Here is an 18,861-nt window from a genome sequence, read left to right as displayed (position 1 = left end):
GTAAGTACCGTGTGCTTCGGTGCAATATGTACAGTAAGTACCGTGTGCTTCGGTGCAGTATGTACAGTAAGTACCGTGTGCTTCGGTGCAATATGTACAGTAAGTACCGTGTGCTTCGGTGCAATATGTACAGTAAGTACCGTGTGCTTCAGTGCAATATGTACAGTAAGTACCGTGTGCTTCGGTGCAGTATGTACAGTAAGTACCGTGTGCTTCGGTGCAGTATGTACAGTAAGTACCGTGTGCTTCGGTGCAATATGTACAGTAAGTACCGTGTGCTTCGGTGCAATATGTACAGTAAGTACCGTGTGCTTCGGTGCAATATGTACAGTAAGTACCGTGTGCTTCAGTGCAGTATGTACAGTAAGTACCGTGTGCTTCGGTGCAATATGTACAGTAAGTACCGTGTGCTTCGGTGCAATATGTACAGTAAGTACCGTGTGCTTCGGTGCAGTATGTACAGTAAGTACCGTGTGCTTCGGTGCAATATGTACAGTAAGTACCGTGTGCTTCGGTGCAATATGTACAGTAAGTACCGTGTGCTTCGGTGCAATATGTACAGTAAGTACCGTGTGCTTCGGTGCAGTATGTACAGTAAGTACCGTGTGCTTCGGTGCAGTATGTACAGTAAGTACCGTGTGCTTCGGTGCAATATGTACAGTAAGTACCGTGTGCTTCAGTGCAATATGTACAGTAAGTACCGTGTGCTTCGGTGCAGTATGTACAGTAAGTACCGTGTGCTTTGGTGCAATATGTACAGTAAGTACCGTGTGCTTCGGTGCAATATGTACAGTAAGTACCGTGTGCTTCGGTGCAATATGTACAGTAAGTACCGTGTGCTTCGGTGCAGTATGTACAGTAAGTACCGTGTGCTTCGGTGCAATATGTACAGTAAGTACCGTGTGCTTCGGTGCAATATGTACAGTAAGTACCGTGTGCTTCGGTGCAATATGTACAGTAAGTACCGTGTGCTTCAGTGCAATATGTACAGTAAGTACCGTGTGCTTCAGTGCAGTATGTACAGTAAGTACCGTGTGCTTCGGTGCAGTATGTACAGTAAGTACCGTGTGCTTCAGTGCAATATGTACAGTAAGTACCGTGTGCTTCGGTGCAATATGTACAGTAAGTACCGTGTGCTTCGGTGCAATATGTACAGTAAGTACCGTGTGCTTCGGTGCAATATGTACAGTAAGTACCGTGTGCTTCGGTGCAATATGTACAGTAAGTACCGTGTGCTTCGGTGCAATATGTACAGTAAGTACCGTGTGCTTCGGTGCAATATGTACAGTAAGTACCGTGTGCTTCGGTGCAATATGTACAGTAAGTACCGTGTGCTTCGGTGCAGTATGTACAGTAAGTACCGTGTGCTTCGGTGCAATATGTACAGTAAGTACCGTGTGCTTCGGTGCAATATGTACAGTAAGTACCGTGTGCTTCGGTGCAATATGTACAGTAAGTACCGTGTGCTTCAGTGCAATATGTACAGTAAGTACCGTGTGCTTCGGTGCAGTATGTACAGTAAGTACCGTGTGCTTCGGTGCAGTATGTACAGTAAGTACCGTGTGCTTCGGTGCAATATGTACAGTAAGTACCGTGTGCTTCGGTGCAATATGTACAGTAAGTACCGTGTGCTTCGGTGCAATATGTACAGTAAGTACCGTGTGCTAATATGTACAGTAAGTACCGTGTGCTTCGGTGCAGTATGTACAGTAAGTACCGTGTGCTTCGGTGCAGTATGTACAGTAAGTACCGTGTGCTTCGGTGCAGTATGTACAGTAAGTACCGTGTGCTTCGGTGCAATATGTACAGTAAGTACCGTGTGCTTCGGTGCAATATGTACAGTAAGTACCGTGTGCTTCGGTGCAATATGTACAGTAAGTACCGTGTGCTAATATGTACAGTAAGTACCGTGTGCTTCGGTGCAATATGTACAGTAAGTACCGTGTGCTAATATGTACAGTAAGTACCGCGTGCTTCGGTGCAGTATGTACAGTAAGTACCGTGTGCTAATATGTACAGTAAGTACCGTGTGCTTCGGTGCAATATGTACAGTAAGTACCGTGTGCTTCGGTGCAGTATGTACAGTAAGTACCGTGTGCTTCGGTGCAATATGTACAGTAAGTACCGTGTGCTTCGGTGCAATATGTACAGTAAGTACCGTGTGCTTCGGTGCAATATGTACAGTAAGTACCGTGTGCTTCGGTGCAATATGTACAGTGAGTACCGTGTGCTTCGGTGCAATATGTACAGTAAGTACCGTGTGCTTCGGTGCAATATGTACAGTAAGTACCGTGTGCTTCGGTGCAATATGTACAGTAAGTACCGTGTGCTTCAGTGCAATATGTACAGTAAGTACCGTGTGCTTCGGTGCAGTATGTACAGTAAGTACCGTGTGCTTCGGTGCAGTATGTACAGTAAGTACCGTGTGCTTCAGTGCAATATGTACAGTAAGTACCGTGTGCTTCGGTGCAGTATGTACAGTAAGTACCGTGTGCTTCGGTGCAATATGTACAGTAAGTACCGTGTGCTTCGGTGCAATATGTACAGTAAGTACCGTGTGCTTCGGTGCAATATGTACAGTAAGTACCGTGTGCTTCGGTGCAATATGTACAGTAAGTACCGTGTGCTTCGGTGCAATATGTACAGTAAGTACCGTGTGCTTCGGTGCAATATGTACAGTAAGTACCGTGTGCTTCGGTGCAATATGTACAGTAAGTACCGTGTGCTTCGGTGCAATATGTACAGTAAGTACCGTGTGCTTCGGTGCAATATGTACAGTAAGTACCGTGTGCTTCGGTGCAATATGTACAGTAAGTACCGTGTGCTTCGGTGCAGTATGTACAGTAAGTACCGTGTGCTTCGGTGCAATATGTACAGTAAGTACCGTGTGCTTCGGTGCAATATGTACAGTAAGTACCGTGTGCTTCGGTGCAATATGTACAGTGAGTACCGTGTGCTTCGGTGCAATATGTACAGTAAGTACCGTGTGCTTCGGTGCAATATGTACAGTAAGTACCGTGTGCTTCGGTGCAGTATGTACAGTAAGTACCGTGTGCTTCGGTGCAATAAGTACAGTAAGTACCGTGTGCTTCGGTGCAATATGTACAGTAAGTACCGTGTGCTTCGGTGCAATATGTACAGTAAGTACCGTGTGCTTCGGTGCAATATGTACAGTAAGTACCGTGTGCTTCGGTGCAATATGTACAGTAAGTACCGTGTGCTTCGGTGCAATATGTACAGTAAGTACCGTGTGCTTCGGTGCAATATGTACAGTAAGTACCGTGTGCTTCGGTGCAATATGTACAGTAAGTACCGTGTGCTTCGGTGCAATATGTACAGTAAGTACCGTGTGCTTCGGTGCAATATGTACAGTAAGTACCGTGTGCTTCGGTGCAATATGTACAGTAAGTACCGTGTGCTTCGGTGCAATATGTACAGTAAGTACCGTGTGCTTCGGTGCAGTATGTACAGTAAGTACCGTGTGCTTCGGTGCAATATGTACAGTAAGTACCGTGTGCTTCAGTGCAATATGTACAGTAAGTACCGTGTGCTTCGGTGCAATATGTACAGTAAGTACCGTGTGCTTCGGTGCAGTATGTACAGTAAGTACCGTGTGCTTCGGTGCAATATGTACAGTAAGTACCGTGTGCTTCAGTGCAATATGTACAGTAAGTACCGTGTGCTTCGGTGCAATATGTACAGTAAGTACCGTGTGCTTCGGTGCAATATGTACAGTAAGTACCGTGTGCTTCGGTGCAATATGTACAGTAAGTACCGTGTGCTTCGGTGCAGTATGTACAGTAAGTACCGTGTGCTTCGGTGCAATATGTACAGTAAGTACCGTGTGCTTCGGTGCAGTATGTACAGTAAGTACCGTGTGCTTCGGTGCAATATGTACAGTAAGTACCGTGTGCTTCGGTCAATATGTACAGTAAGTACCGTGTGCTGCGGTGCAATATGTACAGTAAGTACCGTGTGCTTCGGTGCAATATGTACAGTAAGTGCCGTGTGCTTCGGTGCAATATGTACAGTAAGTACCGTGTGCTTCGGTGCAATATGTACAGTAAGTACCGTGTGCTTCGGTGCAATATGTACAGTAAGTACCGTGTGCTTCGGTGCAATATGTACAGTAAGTACCGTGTGCTTCGGTGCAGTATGTACAGTAAGTACTGTGTGCTTCGGTGCAATATGTACAGTAAGTACCGTGTGCTTCGGTGCAATATGTACAGTAAGTACCGTGTGCTTCGGTGCAATATGTACAGTAAGTACCGTGTGCTTCGGTGCAATATGTACAGTAAGTACCGTGTGCTTCGGTGCAATATGTACAGTAAGTACCGTGTGCTTCGGTGCAATATGTACAGTAAGTACCGTGTGCTTCGGTGCAATATGTACAGTAAGTACCGTGTGCTTCGGTGCAGTATTGTACAGTAAGTACCGTGTGCTTCGGTGCAATATGTACAGTAAGTACCGTGTGCTTCGGTGCAATATGTACAGTAAGTACCGTGTGCTTCGGTGCAATATGTACAGTAAGTACCGTGTGCTTCGGTGCAATATGTACAGTAAGTACCGTGTGCTTCGGTGCAATATGTACAGTAAGTACCGTGTGCTTCGGTGCAATATGTACAGTAAGTACCGTGTGCTTCGGTGCAATATGTACAGTAAGTACCGTGTGCTTCGGTGCAATATGTACAGTAAGTACCGTGTGCTTCGGTGCAATATGTACAGTAAGTACCGTGTGCTGCGGTGCAATATGTACAGTAAGTACCGTGTGCTTCGGTGCAATATGTACAGTAAGTACCGTGTGCTTCGGTGCAGTATGTACAGTAAGTACCGTGTGCTAATATGTACAGTAAGTACCGTGTGCTTCGGTGCAATATGTACAGTAAGTACCGTGTGCTTCGGTGCAATATGTACAGTAAGTACCGTGTGCTTCGGTGCAATATGTACAGTAAGTACCGTGTGCTTCGGTGCAATATGTACAGTAAGTACCGTGTGCTTCGGTGCAATATGAACAGTAAGTACCGTGTGCTTCGGTGCAATATGTACAGTAAGTACCGTGTGCTTCGGTGCAATATGTACAGTAAGTACCGTGTGCTTCGGTGCAGTATGTACAGTAAGTACCGTGTGCTTCGGTGCAATATGTACAGTAAGTACCGTGTGCTTCGGTGCAATATGTACAGTAAGTACCGTGTGCTTCGGTGCAATATGTACAGTAAGTACCGTGTGCTTCGGTGCAATATGTACAGTAAGTACCGTGTGCTTCGGTGCAATATGTACAGTAAGTACCGTGTGCTTCGGTGCAATATGTACAGTAAGTACCGTGTGCTTCGGTGCAATATGTACAGTAAGTACCGTGTGCTTCGGTGCAATATGTACAGTAAGTACCGTGTGCTTCGGTGCAATATGTACAGTAAGTACCGTGTGCTTCGGTGCAATATGTACAGTAAGTACCGTGTGCTTCGGTGCAGTATGTACAGTAAGTACCGTGTGCTTCGGTGCAATATGTACAGTAAGTACCGTGTGCTTCGGTGCAATATGTACAGTAAGTACCGTGTGCTTCGGTGCAGTATGTACAGTAAGTACCGTGTGCTTCGGTGCAGTATGTACAGTAAGTACCGTGTGCTTCGGTGCAGTATGTACAGTAAGTACGTGTGCTTCGGTGCAGTATGTACAGTAAGTACCGTGTGCTTCAGTGCAATATGTACAGTAAGTACCGTGTGCTTCGGTGCAATATGTACAGTAAGTACCGTGTGCTTCGGTGCAATATGTACAGTAAGTACCGTGTGCTTCGGTGCAGTATGTACAGTAAGTACCGTGTGCTTCGGTGCAGTATGTACAGTAAGTACCGTGTGCTTCGGTGCAGTATGTACAGTAAGTACCGTGTGCTTCGGTGCAATATGTACAGTAAGTACCGTGTGCTTCGGTGCAATATGTACAGTAAGTACCGTGTGCTTCGGTGCAATATGTACAGTAAGTACCGTGTGCTTCGGTGCAATATGTACAGTAAGTACCGTGTGCTTCGGTGCAATATGTACAGTAAGTACCGTGTGCTTCGGTGCAATATGTACAGTAAGTACCGTGTGCTTCGGTGCAATATGTACAGTAAGTACCGTGTGCTTCGGTGCAATATGTACAGTAAGTACGTGTGCTTCGGTGCAGTATGTACAGTAAGTACCGTGTGCTTCGGTGCAGTATGTACAGTAAGTACCGTGTGCTTCGGTGCAATATGTACAGTAAGTACCGTGTGCTTCGGTGCAATATGTACAGTAAGTACCGTGTGCTTCAGTGCAGTATGTACAGTAAGTACCGTGTGCTTCGGTGCAATATGTACAGTAAGTACCGTGTGCTTCGGTGCAATATGTACAGTAAGTACCGTGTGCTTCGGTGCAGTATGTACAGTAAGTACCGTGTGCTTCGGTGCAGTATGTACAGTAAGTACCGTGTGCTTCGGTGCAATATGTACAATAAGTACCGTGTGCTTCGGTGCAATATGTACAGTAAGTACCGTGTGCTTCGGTGCAATATGTACAGTAAGTACCGTGTGCTTCGGTGCAATATGTACAGTAAGTACCGTGTGCTTCGGTGCAATATGTACAGTAAGTACCGTGTGCTTCGGTGCAATATGTACAGTAAGTACCGTGTGCTTCGGTGCAATATGTACAGTAAGTACCGTGTGCTTCGGTGCAATATGTACAGTAAGTACCGTGTGCTTCGGTGCAATATGTACAGTAAGTACCGTGTGCTTCGGTGCAATATGTACAGTAAGTACCGTGTGCTTCGGTGCAATATGTACAGTAAGTACCGTGTGCTTCAGTGCAATATGTATAGTAAGTACCGTGTGCTTCGGTGCAATATGTACAGTAAGTACCGTGTGCTTCGGTGCAGTATGTACAGTAAGTACCGTGTGCTTCGGTGCAATATGTACAGTAAGTACCGTGTGCTTCGGTGCAATATGTACAGTAAGTACCGTGTGCTTCGGTGCAATATGTACAGTAAGTACCGTGTGCTTCAGTGCAATATGTACAGTAAGTACCGTGTGCTTCGGTGCAGTATGTACAGTAAGTACCGTGTGCTTCGGTGCAGTATGTACAGTAAGTACCGTGTGCTTCGGTGCAATATGTACAGTAAGTACCGTGTGCTTCGGTGCAATATGTACAGTAAGTACCGTGTGCTTCGGTGCAATATGTACAGTAAGTACCGTGTGCTTCGGTGCAATATGTACAGTAAGTACCGTGTGCTTCGGTGCAATATGTACAGTGAGTACCGTGTGCTTCGGTGCAATATGTACAGTGAGTACCGTGTGCTTCGGTGCAATATGTACAGTAAGTACCGTGTGCTTCGGTGCAATATGTACAGTAAGTACCGTGTGCTTCGGTGCAATATGTACAGTAAGTACCGTGTGCTTCGGTGCAGTATGTACAGTAAGTACCGTGTGCTTCGGTGCAATAAGTACAGTAAGTACCGTGTGCTTCAGTGCAATATGTACAGTAAGTACCGTGTGCTTCGGTGCAGTATGTACAGTAAGTACCGTGTGCTTCGGTGCAATATGTACAGTAAGTACCGTGTGCTTCGGTGCAGTATGTACAGTAAGTACCGTGTGCTTCAGTGCAATATGTACAGTAAGTACCGTGTGCTTCGGTGCAGTATGTACAGTAAGTACCGTGTGCTTCGGTGCAATATGTACAGTAAGTACCGTGTGCTTCGGTGCAATATGTACAGTAAGTACCGTGTGCTTCGGTGCAATATGTACAGTAAGTACCGTGTGCTTCAGTGCAGTATGTACAGTAAGTACCGTGTGCTTCGGTGCAATATGTACAGTAAGTACCGTGTGCTTCAGTGCAATATGTACAGTAAGTACCGTGTGCTTCGGTGCAATATGTACAGTAAGTACCGTGTGCTTCAGTGCAATATGTACAGTAAGTACCGTGTGCTTCGGTGCAATATGTACAGTAAGTACCGTGTGCTTCGGTGCAATATGTACAGTAAGTACCGTGTGCTTCGGTGCAGTATGTACAGTAAGTACCGTGTGCTTCAGTGCAGTATGTACAGTAAGTACCGTGTGCTTCGGTGCAATATGTACAGTAAGTACCGTGTGCTTCAGTGCAATATGTACAGTAAGTACCGTGTGCTTCAGTGCAATATGTACAGTAAGTACCGTGTGCTTCGGTGCAGTGTGTACAGTAAGTACCGTGTGCTTCGGTGCAATATGTACAGTAAGTACCGTGTGCTTCGGTGCAATATGTACAGTAAGTACCGTGTGCTTCGGTGCAGTATGTACAGTAAGTACCGTGTGCTTCGGTGCAATATGTACAGTAAGTACCGTGTGCTTCGGTGCAATATGTACAGTAAGTACCGTGTGCTTCGGTGCAATATGTACAGTAAGTACCGTGTGCTTCGGTGCAATATGTACAGTAAGTACCGTGTGCTTCAGTGCAATATGTACAGTAAGTACCGTGTGCTTCGGAGCAGTATGTACAGTAAGTACCGTGTGCTTCGGTGCAATATGTACAGTAAGTACCGTGTGCTTCGGTGCAGTATGTACAGTAAGTACCGTGTGCTTCGGTGCAATATGTACAGTAAGTACCGTGTGCTTCGGTGCAGTATGTACAGTAAGTACCGTGTGCTTCGGTGCAATATGTACAGTAAGTACCGTGTGCTTCAGTGCAATATGTACAGTAAGTACCGTGTGCTTCGGTGCAATATGTACAGTAAGTACCGTGTGCTTCGGTGCAGTATGTACAGTAAGTACCGTGTGCTTCGGTGCAATATGTACAGTAAGTACCGTGTGCTTCGGTGCAGTATGTACAGTAAGTACCGTGTGCTTCGGTGCAATATGTATAGTAAGTACCGTGTGCTTCGGTGCAATATGTACAGTAAGTACCGTGTGCTTCGGTGCAATATGTACAGTAAGTACCGTGTGCTTCGGTGCAATATGTACAGTAAGTACCGTGTGCTTCGGTGCAATATGTACAGTAAGTACCGTGTGCTTCAGTGCAATATGTACAGTAAGTACCGTGTGCTTCGGTGCAATATGTACAGTAAGTACCGTGTGCTTCGGTGCAGTATGTACAGTAAGTACCGTGTGCTTCGGTGCAATATGTACAGTAAGTACCGTGTGCTTCGGTGCAATATGTACAGTAAGTACCGTGTGCTTCGGTGCAATATGTACAGTAAGTACCGTGTGCTTCGGTGCAATATGTACAGTAAGTACCGTGTGCTTCGGTGCAATATGTACAGTAAGTACCGTGTGCTTCGGTGCAATATGTACAGTAAGTACCGTGTGCTTCGGTGCAATATGTACAGTAAGTACCGTGTGCTTCAGTGCAATATGTACAGTAAGTACCGTGTGCTTCAGTGCAATATGTACAGTAAGTACCGTGTGCTTCAGTGCAGTATGTACAGTAAGTACCGTGTGCTTCGGTGCAATATGTACAGTAAGTACCGTGTGCTTCAGTGCAATATGTACAGTAAGTACCGTGTGCTTCGGAGCAGTATGTACAGTAAGTACCGTGTGCTTCGGTGCAATATGTACAGTAAGTACCGTGTGCTTCGGTGCAGTATGTACAGTAAGTACCGTGTGCTTCGGTGCAATATGTACAGTAAGTACCGTGTGCTTCGGTGCAATATGTACAGTAAGTACCGTGTGCTTCGGTGCAATATGTACAGTAAGTACCGTGTGCTTCGGTGCAATATGTGATATTTGGTATTTTAAAAGCAAACTTTTTGTTGCAATATAATGCCTTACAGCAGGGGCGCCATCTCCCATCCTCAAGGGCCAGGTTTGTAGGATATTCCTGCTTCAGCACAGGTGGCTCAATCAGTGGCTCAGTCAAAGACAGCACAGCTTCAGCACAGTTTTCAGTGCAGAACATTATTTTTTATTACATTCCATCAGTACGCCCATCGCTATCCATTTCCGTGCAGCCACAGACCCCCCTCCCCCTCTCTCTCTCTCTCTTTCCCCCTCCCCCGGCGATCTACCTGTTGGGCCTGTCCTCACCCGGAGGAGTAATACACGGGACAATCATATAAATAACAAATAATACAAATGACACGATGGGAAGAAGCGCTTCACACATAAAAGTGACACATAGGAAAAGGAGCCCCTGTCCCGAAGAGCTTACAATCTATGATCTCAGGGGGAGTTCCGCCTCTCTGGGCCAGGGGTACCACACCCTACGCTGGGTGTGCGGCCTTCTGGTGTGCAGCTTCAGAGGCCTAGAACTCGCTCCCGCCAGAGCTCAGGAGTATATCTACCTTAGCGCTGTTTCCGGCTCGGTGTAAGACTTACCTCTTCCTTCTGGCTTTTCCTGTCTAACACAACAATTGTATATTATGTTACTTTGTTCTTAAACTGACTAAAGTATTGCGGTGCTCCCGTAAGCGGAGGCGTGTTTTTACTTCAAAAATAAATGATGATGATGATGGTACACCTTACAAATAGTGTAATATAGACTGTCAGCTCTTCGGTTAAGGGAATCGCTTCTCCCTTTATTGCTCCTTCCTTTACCGAGCGGCCACCTTATAAAAGTCAGCCGGTTGGAATTTGACATTGGACTTACCCAAGTATAACAGTCAGTTTCCGTATCCAAATCAAGTACTTAGACACAATAAAGAAAATACCTGCACATTGCGAGGAAGGGGTCTGGAGGCGGATTATTACTGGATAAATATCCTTTTTGAGCTTCTGCTTATAAGCTTGTACAGAATGTGCAGCGCCAGAAACACTTTCATGTGACATTGGCCCAAAGACCAGATGTTTCTGGGTGTGAAGGAAACAGATGACCAGGGAAATTAAAGGTACGGGCCCCCCTCGCCTCTCCAGGTGCGTTCTCAGCATTACCCCCCAACCCCCTTCTGGACAATTACTTTACTTGATGCTGCTAATCAACAATATTATATATGTGATGCTATAAACTCCTGTGTTCAATATTAGCTCATAATTCAGCATCCCAATCCAGATGTTTCTGGTGAGAACGAAATTGATGATCTATGTGAGATGGAGCACATGCCTCTCCGCTATGTCTCAGCTGCCTGCGCACCATCTGAGCCGCGGGGCTAAGTGCATGAATTCAGCTCCCTATGGTCAAGCTCCATACGGATAAGAAAACATTTATATATATATATATTTATATATATTATTATTATTATTTTTCAATCTCCCATCGCACACGAGCTCAGACATCAGACGGTCGCTCGTGCGGAGGGAGAAGATGGTGAGGGGGGGGGGAGGGAGAAGATGGTGAGGGGGGGAGAAAACATTCACATTTCAGCAGCTGTTTTAGCAGAGGAAAAAGTTGGATTCCGGGCCAAGTTAGAAAATAATGTATAAGAAAATTACAATTTGTATAACGAAACTGCAACTAATTCAGCTTTAAAAAAAGAACCGTTGAGGAGAAAGTATTTATCCCCCTCCCAGTTCGTATACCAGCCCCATTCACAATATTTAAGATCCAACTTTCAACGGTATCACGGTTGTTGTATTTACCCTTTTATTTCAATCACGCATAACCTGTTTTGCAATCACTTTGCAGAGTCTGGTCTTCACATTATTTGGGCCGGCTTTAGGATTATTTAAAACATATGCCCACTTTAAAGGTCCTTGCCAGGTCTGCCATGTTGAATTTGTGGGTTGACCGACCCTCTTGGACATCAACAACCAACATAAGATATCGGTCCCATGTATAATACATGTTTGCTCTTTGGCACAGGTCCGCACATAGGCTCTCCGCTTCAGCACGGGCTCTCCGCTTCAGCACACTTTTATTCACATTCATATAAATGGAAGCTGAAGCGTGCTAAAGTTTAGCACCCTTTAAGGAGGGTGGAGGGCTGCGGCAGAGTTAATTGTTGGGATATCATTATGGGGAGAGCGACTATAACATGTCGTATGCGCCGCCAAACGCTTTCATTTCACGGTTATTAGTTGTGTAATTCTTATCAGTATCAGTAATATTCCTGTTATTGATGCAGAGACAGCCAACAGCTGCGTAACGAGGCAGTCGTACGCTTATAGGGCTCCATGTTAAGATGGATTAAGAAGGGAAGAGTGACACACTGCGAGTGCTCATTTGCATGCTATTACCCAGAATCCCTGGCTCCAGTGAAAGCACCGTTTGCGACGCAATAATGGGGAACGCCAGGGTTGCAGACCTGCCTGAGACGTGTAAATGTACGGGGTATTTGTATTTACTGTACGCTGTACTGTTTGTGTCCCTTTTTTTTTTTAACTCACCATAACGTTTGTAATGTCCGGGGAATAGACAAGTTCAGATACTTTAAACAGGAGTTCCTGCGCAGGACAGCGTGGTTTAGATAGGGAGCCAGCATCCCTGCCCTGAAGAAAAGGCAAATTGCTCTGGTGACTTTCTCAGCCTTTTTTCTAAGGCAGACATGAACTTTGCATTTTTGCTCACGCTGCACTTACAAGTTATATTGTGCCTAACCAGCAAGACTAATGAGAACAAGTTACTTTACAAGTCCTACTTACACACTCCTGTATTTATGATCCCGTTAACCTTTCCATTGGCTCAGATTAATCACTGTGTGCAGCGGGACTGCAATACCTACTGATTTTCACATTATTCCCCGGCAGTGCAAACATCCGTGATGATAAAAATGCACAAGGTGCTCTTTAAAAAAAAAAGAGAGAGAAAAGAAAGTGCTGCCATGAAAAAAAAAAACGTGTTTCAAATAAAAAGAAATTTTTTTTTTTATAGATTATTAACATTTACGCTGAGCTAGAATAAAGGCGTTGATGGGGAGTTTATATTTCAGTCTGTTCTTGTTTATTTTAAAGGGGATAACAAGGCCGCTGGGGATATTGAGATCTCGCACGTCTAGCTGCCCCCAGTGATGTCATAGCAGGAGTAAGTCCGAGGATTTCGCTGCAGTTATAAAATGCGTATTGTTCTAGCTGCTGGGCGGACGTTTAATACAAGTGGGTATTGAAATGACATAAGCTTCTCTCTTTTGCAAAGGTAACAAGAAATGATTGCACAATCTTCGTTTAAGATGCTGGGAGGTCCATATAAAAAGGGCCGATGTGCAACGGCAAGCAGTCGCCTCCCGAAATGTTCTCAACCCTTAACAGGATGTGGAAAATAATGCACAGGTCGTCCTCGCTATCCAACGTTTCACTTTACAACGGATTGCATATCCAACGATTTACAATGCAACCCTACGGGCCATTTTTCGAAGCCATAATGCTTTATCCAACGCCAGAATGCATTATCCGACGCCTGAATGCGTTATCCAATGCTCACCGCCACTGATTAACATGGGACTCACTTTACAACGGTTTCACGATCCCACGCTACTTCCAGAACGGATTCCGTTGGATAACCGAGGACCGCCTGTACATGGAAAAGATAACAGCGTCCCTCCGGGACTCAATGGAGAAGTTTACCAAAGCTTTGGAAACATGGCGCACACCATACCCACAGCCAACTTCTGTCATAGATTCCATGGCGCACACCATACCCACAGCCAACTTCGTTCATAGATTCCATGGCGCACACCATACCCACAGCCAACTTCTGTCATAGATTCCATAGCGCACACCATACCCACAGCCAACTTTGCTCATAGATTCCATGGCGCACACCATACCCACAGCCAACATCTGTCATAGATTCCATGGCGCACACCATACCCACAGCCAACTTCACTCATAGATTCCATGGCGCACACCATACCCACAGCCAACTTCGCTCATAGATTCCATGGCGCACACCATACCCACAGCCAACATCTGTCATAGATTCCATGGCGCACATCATACCCACAGCCAACATCTGTCATAGATTCCATGGCGCACACCATACCCACTGCCAACATCTGTCATAGATTCCATGGTGCACACCATACCCACAGCCAACATCTGTCATAGTTTCCATGGCGCACATCATACCCACAGCCAACTTCGCTTATAGATTCCATGTTCATATTAACATCCATACAGACTGAAAGTATGATCGCTACAAACTGCCAACTAGAACAAGGAACCCTTCATAAAACTGTTACATTTGTAGAGAGATACACACGTGTTCCCTCAGGTGCCCACCCTCATGGCCTTCAGGACCACATAATATGTATGTACACTGTAACTGGATACTGTATTTGTAACAAATGACTTTGTTCTGATGATTGATGGAGACCGTTCTCCAACCTTCCCCCCCCCCCCTTCTCCCCCCAATTAACCTTTTCTTTTTTCCATTCCCTACAAAAATGTCAATAAAAAATTTTAAGAAAAAAAAAGGACCAATGGATTATTTACATCATTTTTCTATTAAACAAAACTATAACGAGCGTTAGAGCAGCCCCCAGGATATGCAAAGGTCCGAGGGCAGAATTAGAACATTATTTATTGTCATTTAGGTGAAAGAATGCCTTTTTTATTTTAGAGGTGCAATGGCCGTAGTGCTATGATAAGGGCCCAGTGAGTAACGACACTGGCTCTGATAACGACACAACCGGCTTCAATTCCCGGTGTCGGTGTCGGCTCCCGGTGTCGGCTCCTTGTGACCATGGTCAAAGTCACTTAATCTCCCTGTGCCTCAGACACCAAAATCATAGAGTGTGAGCTCACCTTGACAATGACTGTGTCTGTAACATTCCTACGTGCTGCGTACCGCGCGCTGTACTGTGACTGTGACGCGCTGAGTCCCATTGGGAAAAAAGCGCTATGTGAAAAAAAGTTATTATTATTAACTGTGATCCCAATATACTGTTAATTTATTTTACAGCCATATGAAGAAAACATTTACAGTGTTATTAACAGCTGAAACGTCCATCAAATTGGGTCACTTGACACTAACATAATCTGCATAGTCTTATTCACTCTGTAGACAAGTGTCTATTAATACAGCATTTGTATTGGAAACTAGCAATTGTCGGTAGTTAGGCAAACATTTCGTTTTGTCTTGTTACAGTGTTCCCTAAGTACCTACAGCTGAAACCCGGCGTGAGGAACTTAGCGATCCAAATGGCCGTATCGTGATACATAATGTCGTTAAAGGACTTTCACTAATGGCCTCAGCGCTGGACATAGTGATGTGGGCGTTTGCTAGGTGATCCTGATACACACACACACACACATACGCCAGCAATGATGTTACTCAGAACTTTGCTCATTAATTACAGTTGGCTATTTGACGGGAGGTGTTAGGAGCTAAATGCCAGGTGCGACTGGAAATGTGGAGCAATGTTTTGGAACTGATGTCAGGTCATGTGCAATTGATGCTAAGGGTCTGAGGTGGTGAGATGTTTAGTCCTATGACAGGCAATATATGCCTTGGGTTGTTAAATGATTTCATACAAGTTTCATGGAAGATCGACGGAGACACCCAGTGGTCAACCGTGTAACAAATCGAACATTTCAAAGCATGTTCTAAACAGGACCATTCCAGACTGGCTTTGTGTTGTTGAATATGTGAAATAATTAAAAGCAATAACAATGTTGACATGATCTTCCCTGGAATGTTACATATCTCTTCATTTATTTAAGAATGAAAGAAATAATTTTGGGGGGTGGGGGGGGGGGGGGTTCTTACAATGAGATTGTATTTATTTATAAAAACGTTTTACCAGGAAGTTATACAATGAGAGTTAGTTACCGCTCGTTTTCACGTATGTCCTGGGCACAGAGTTATGGTGACAATACATAGTTACATTAAATTAACAGGGTGATACATTATATATATAAAGACATTGCATGCACAGTTAGAGATAATATATATTATAGGCGTATGTAACAGTTACAGACCAGATTAAAATGTGAGACCGCTTTCATTTTGAAAGAATGTCGGCTTCGAGAGTCTCCGGTAGACTGTTCCAGTCGTGAGGTGCACAGTAATGGCCGGAGTAATAGTTGTATTTACATGTTTCTACAAACTCTGGGGGCATTTAGATTAAAACATTTCTTTTTGTAAGCTTGGTGTGCGCCTCACTGGCAGCAAAAAGGTCAAGTTTGCTCATCAAGTCTTCGGTAACCATATAATTGGCGATTTCAAATTGTATTAGCTGCTTAAATCTTATATTATGAAACACATTTAAAATGCTAAAGAAGGTGTTAGGCGGCAGACGGCTTCCACTTTGCCAGTTTATTGCCGCTATAATACTGTATGTGTAAGTTAGTGGGACCATTAACAGGAGCATGAAGTCATACAGATGTAGCAAGACTCGATTCCACTGCCAGTCATGGTACCAAAGGCTTAACGCTGCAGTGGGGTCCCATTCAGAAGCACCCCCCACCCGTAGACAGACAGTCAGACAGTAAGTCTGGCTACATATGTAGCTTCTTGCGTCTGTGTTGTGTAGTTGTCTGACTTTTGGTACTTTTGGAGACTCTACCCGCTCTAGTATCCACCTGCCTTTCATTCTTGGAGAATTCAACTGGCGGTAAGGTTAATAACAAGGTGTTCCTTCCAGTTGCCTTTAATTGCGTGTAGAAGACAAAGTAGTGAGAGGCAACAGTGGAAGCTTGATAGGTATCGGGATTCTTGGATTCCCAGGAAATGGTCGAAGGAATCCGATATTCTCCATTAAATCTCGGTCAACTGTGTCTAGAGGACGTGCAGACACATGCACTCTGCCGCCCCTATGGCCTGCGAAACTACGAGCGCAGTTCCAACACGTCTGCAACACATTACTACCCCTGCGTCTGCGCTCATTTCATTTATCATTGTAACGCTGGCAGAACGTTGCATCAGTCTCACTATTTATTTGCTGAAAGCTAAGATTCGGGAACAGGTTTCTTTTTTTCTTCTCCCAAGCAGCTGTGTTCTCTGACAATGGAAGACAGAGAAGCCCAAAAGAGGTCCCATGTGGAGATCAGGGCCAGATTAGGGTGAGGTCACTTTCTCTCCCCATATTTCACTCATCGGAAAGTAGACCGCAGGGAGACATCACGTTTTCTTTTTCTTGTACAGTGTACAAACATATATTATGTCGTTCTACATCCAGAATTTAGGCACGATGGGAAGAACTGCATTATTGGGACTAAGGAAATATCAACCAGACAGGGTTCACGGGAAAAAAATCACTGACTTAGAATTGTTCATCATTGTAGTTTTTGGTGAGAGCTTGAACATAACGTGGGTTGGACAGTTTCCTGAAATGTGACTTTATTATGTTATTGGCTAATGACATTTATTTGCAAATGCAGCTCAAAAAGGCAATTCCACTTTCCTTCACCATCTCCCAAGTGGCTCCCAAGAAGAAGTCAACTGCTTAGAACAGAATGAGGTCCAGATTTTTATTAGTCAAGAAAGTAGGAAGGTTGAGGACACGGCCGTCATTCACTTGTCCACCTTTTTGTTTACTATTTTTTCTCAGTGGGAGAGCTCACACCAATATGTCAATAGGTTCGCCCACATAGTTTTTGCCAGGAAGCTTCTTCTTCTGCCTTAATGGCATATTCCATTGCATGTTTTTTTGTTCATTGAATTCTACTCAAGTACCTACTGGTACTACCCAAGCCAACACCTTATTATTAATGACAAAGTCTTGCATACACTTCACAGTATATTAGTATACAGTTTATCAACTAAAGTGGTATTAGCACGGGTAATGTCAAATTCGCCTCAGATACTTTATATTTTAACAAAGCACCAAATGCTTCTAATCTCAGCCATTTGGCCAAATATGTTCTTTACTCAATTACCAGCTAAATCGCCTAATTTCATTAGCTTAAGCATCTATATCAGTGTGCGAACAGCCTCATTTGCACATAACAATTACCCGGCTAATCAAGAATGAATGAATTGCAATTTCCTTTCAACTGCAGGCGAAAAATCAAGCAATACTCAGCGGAACATTTGGCATTTCTCAGTCGAAATGTCACAGATTTTCCAGAGAGATTAGGTATAAATTCTACTTCTGTGTCAGAGACGAAGCAGACAGAACGGTTCACATTAAGCGCAGACAATAATGGGCATCGCTGTTCAGGGACCACAGACGTGCACAGTTTGTGAACTATGAGAATATGCAAACGTGTCCAATCACACGGGATTTCCGTGCATCTTCCCCAAGCACAACCAACATGGAAATAAGTTTCAGTCGGACAAGCATGTAATGTGGCAGAAATGTTGGGTGAGGTTTCTCCTGTGAGTGACCACAATGCCACAAAGAAATCGCTACTGTCCGTGATTACAGTCCATGCAGGGGCACTTTATAGGTGGTTAAAATAACGGCTTTGCATCTCACATGCTAATATTCTTTCCGAAGCTTTGTCAGCACCATCTTCAATGGCGTTTCTTCCTCCAGTCCTCAAGAGCCCCCAGCAGGTCAGGATGTAAGGGAGAAGGAGTGCCTCAGTAAAAACACAGAGTGTGAATGAGGGGGAAATGGTGCAACTCCCGGCTCCTTGTGACCTTGGGCAAGTCACTTAATCTCCCTGTGCCTCAGGAGAGTGTAAGCTCTGTGGGGCAGGAACTGTGTCATTCCTACGTGCTGCGTACCGCGCGCTATTCTGTAATTGTGACGCCCTTTTGAGTCGTATTGGGAGAAAAGCGCTGTATGCAATAAAGGTCTTATTGTTAAATAAGCATATCCCGGCTCAAGCACAGGTGCTGAAGCCGGAATATCCTTAGAACCTGTCCTGTTTGTGGCCCGTGGACTTGAGTTGGCCGCTCCTGCCCCTGGACATACCATGCAACTTCCAAACATATGTAGCGGAAGCAAAACCTGCGTAACTGCATTAGAAAGAGGAGCACGTGGCGTGTCCAGTGACAAAGACAGCATTTTATGTAAGAAGTCCGGTGCTTTGCGGGGATTTAATCTACATTCACAGTTTCATTAAGAAACAGATGTCAGACACAGCTACATTGTGTATTAAACATTTCTGTAGTATAATGCAGC

This window comes from Ascaphus truei, unplaced genomic scaffold (assembly GCF_040206685.1).
Source record: "Ascaphus truei isolate aAscTru1 unplaced genomic scaffold, aAscTru1.hap1 HAP1_SCAFFOLD_1865, whole genome shotgun sequence".
NCBI lineage: Eukaryota > Metazoa > Chordata > Amphibia > Anura > Ascaphidae > Ascaphus > Ascaphus truei.
This window is presented reverse-complemented; position numbering follows the sequence as displayed.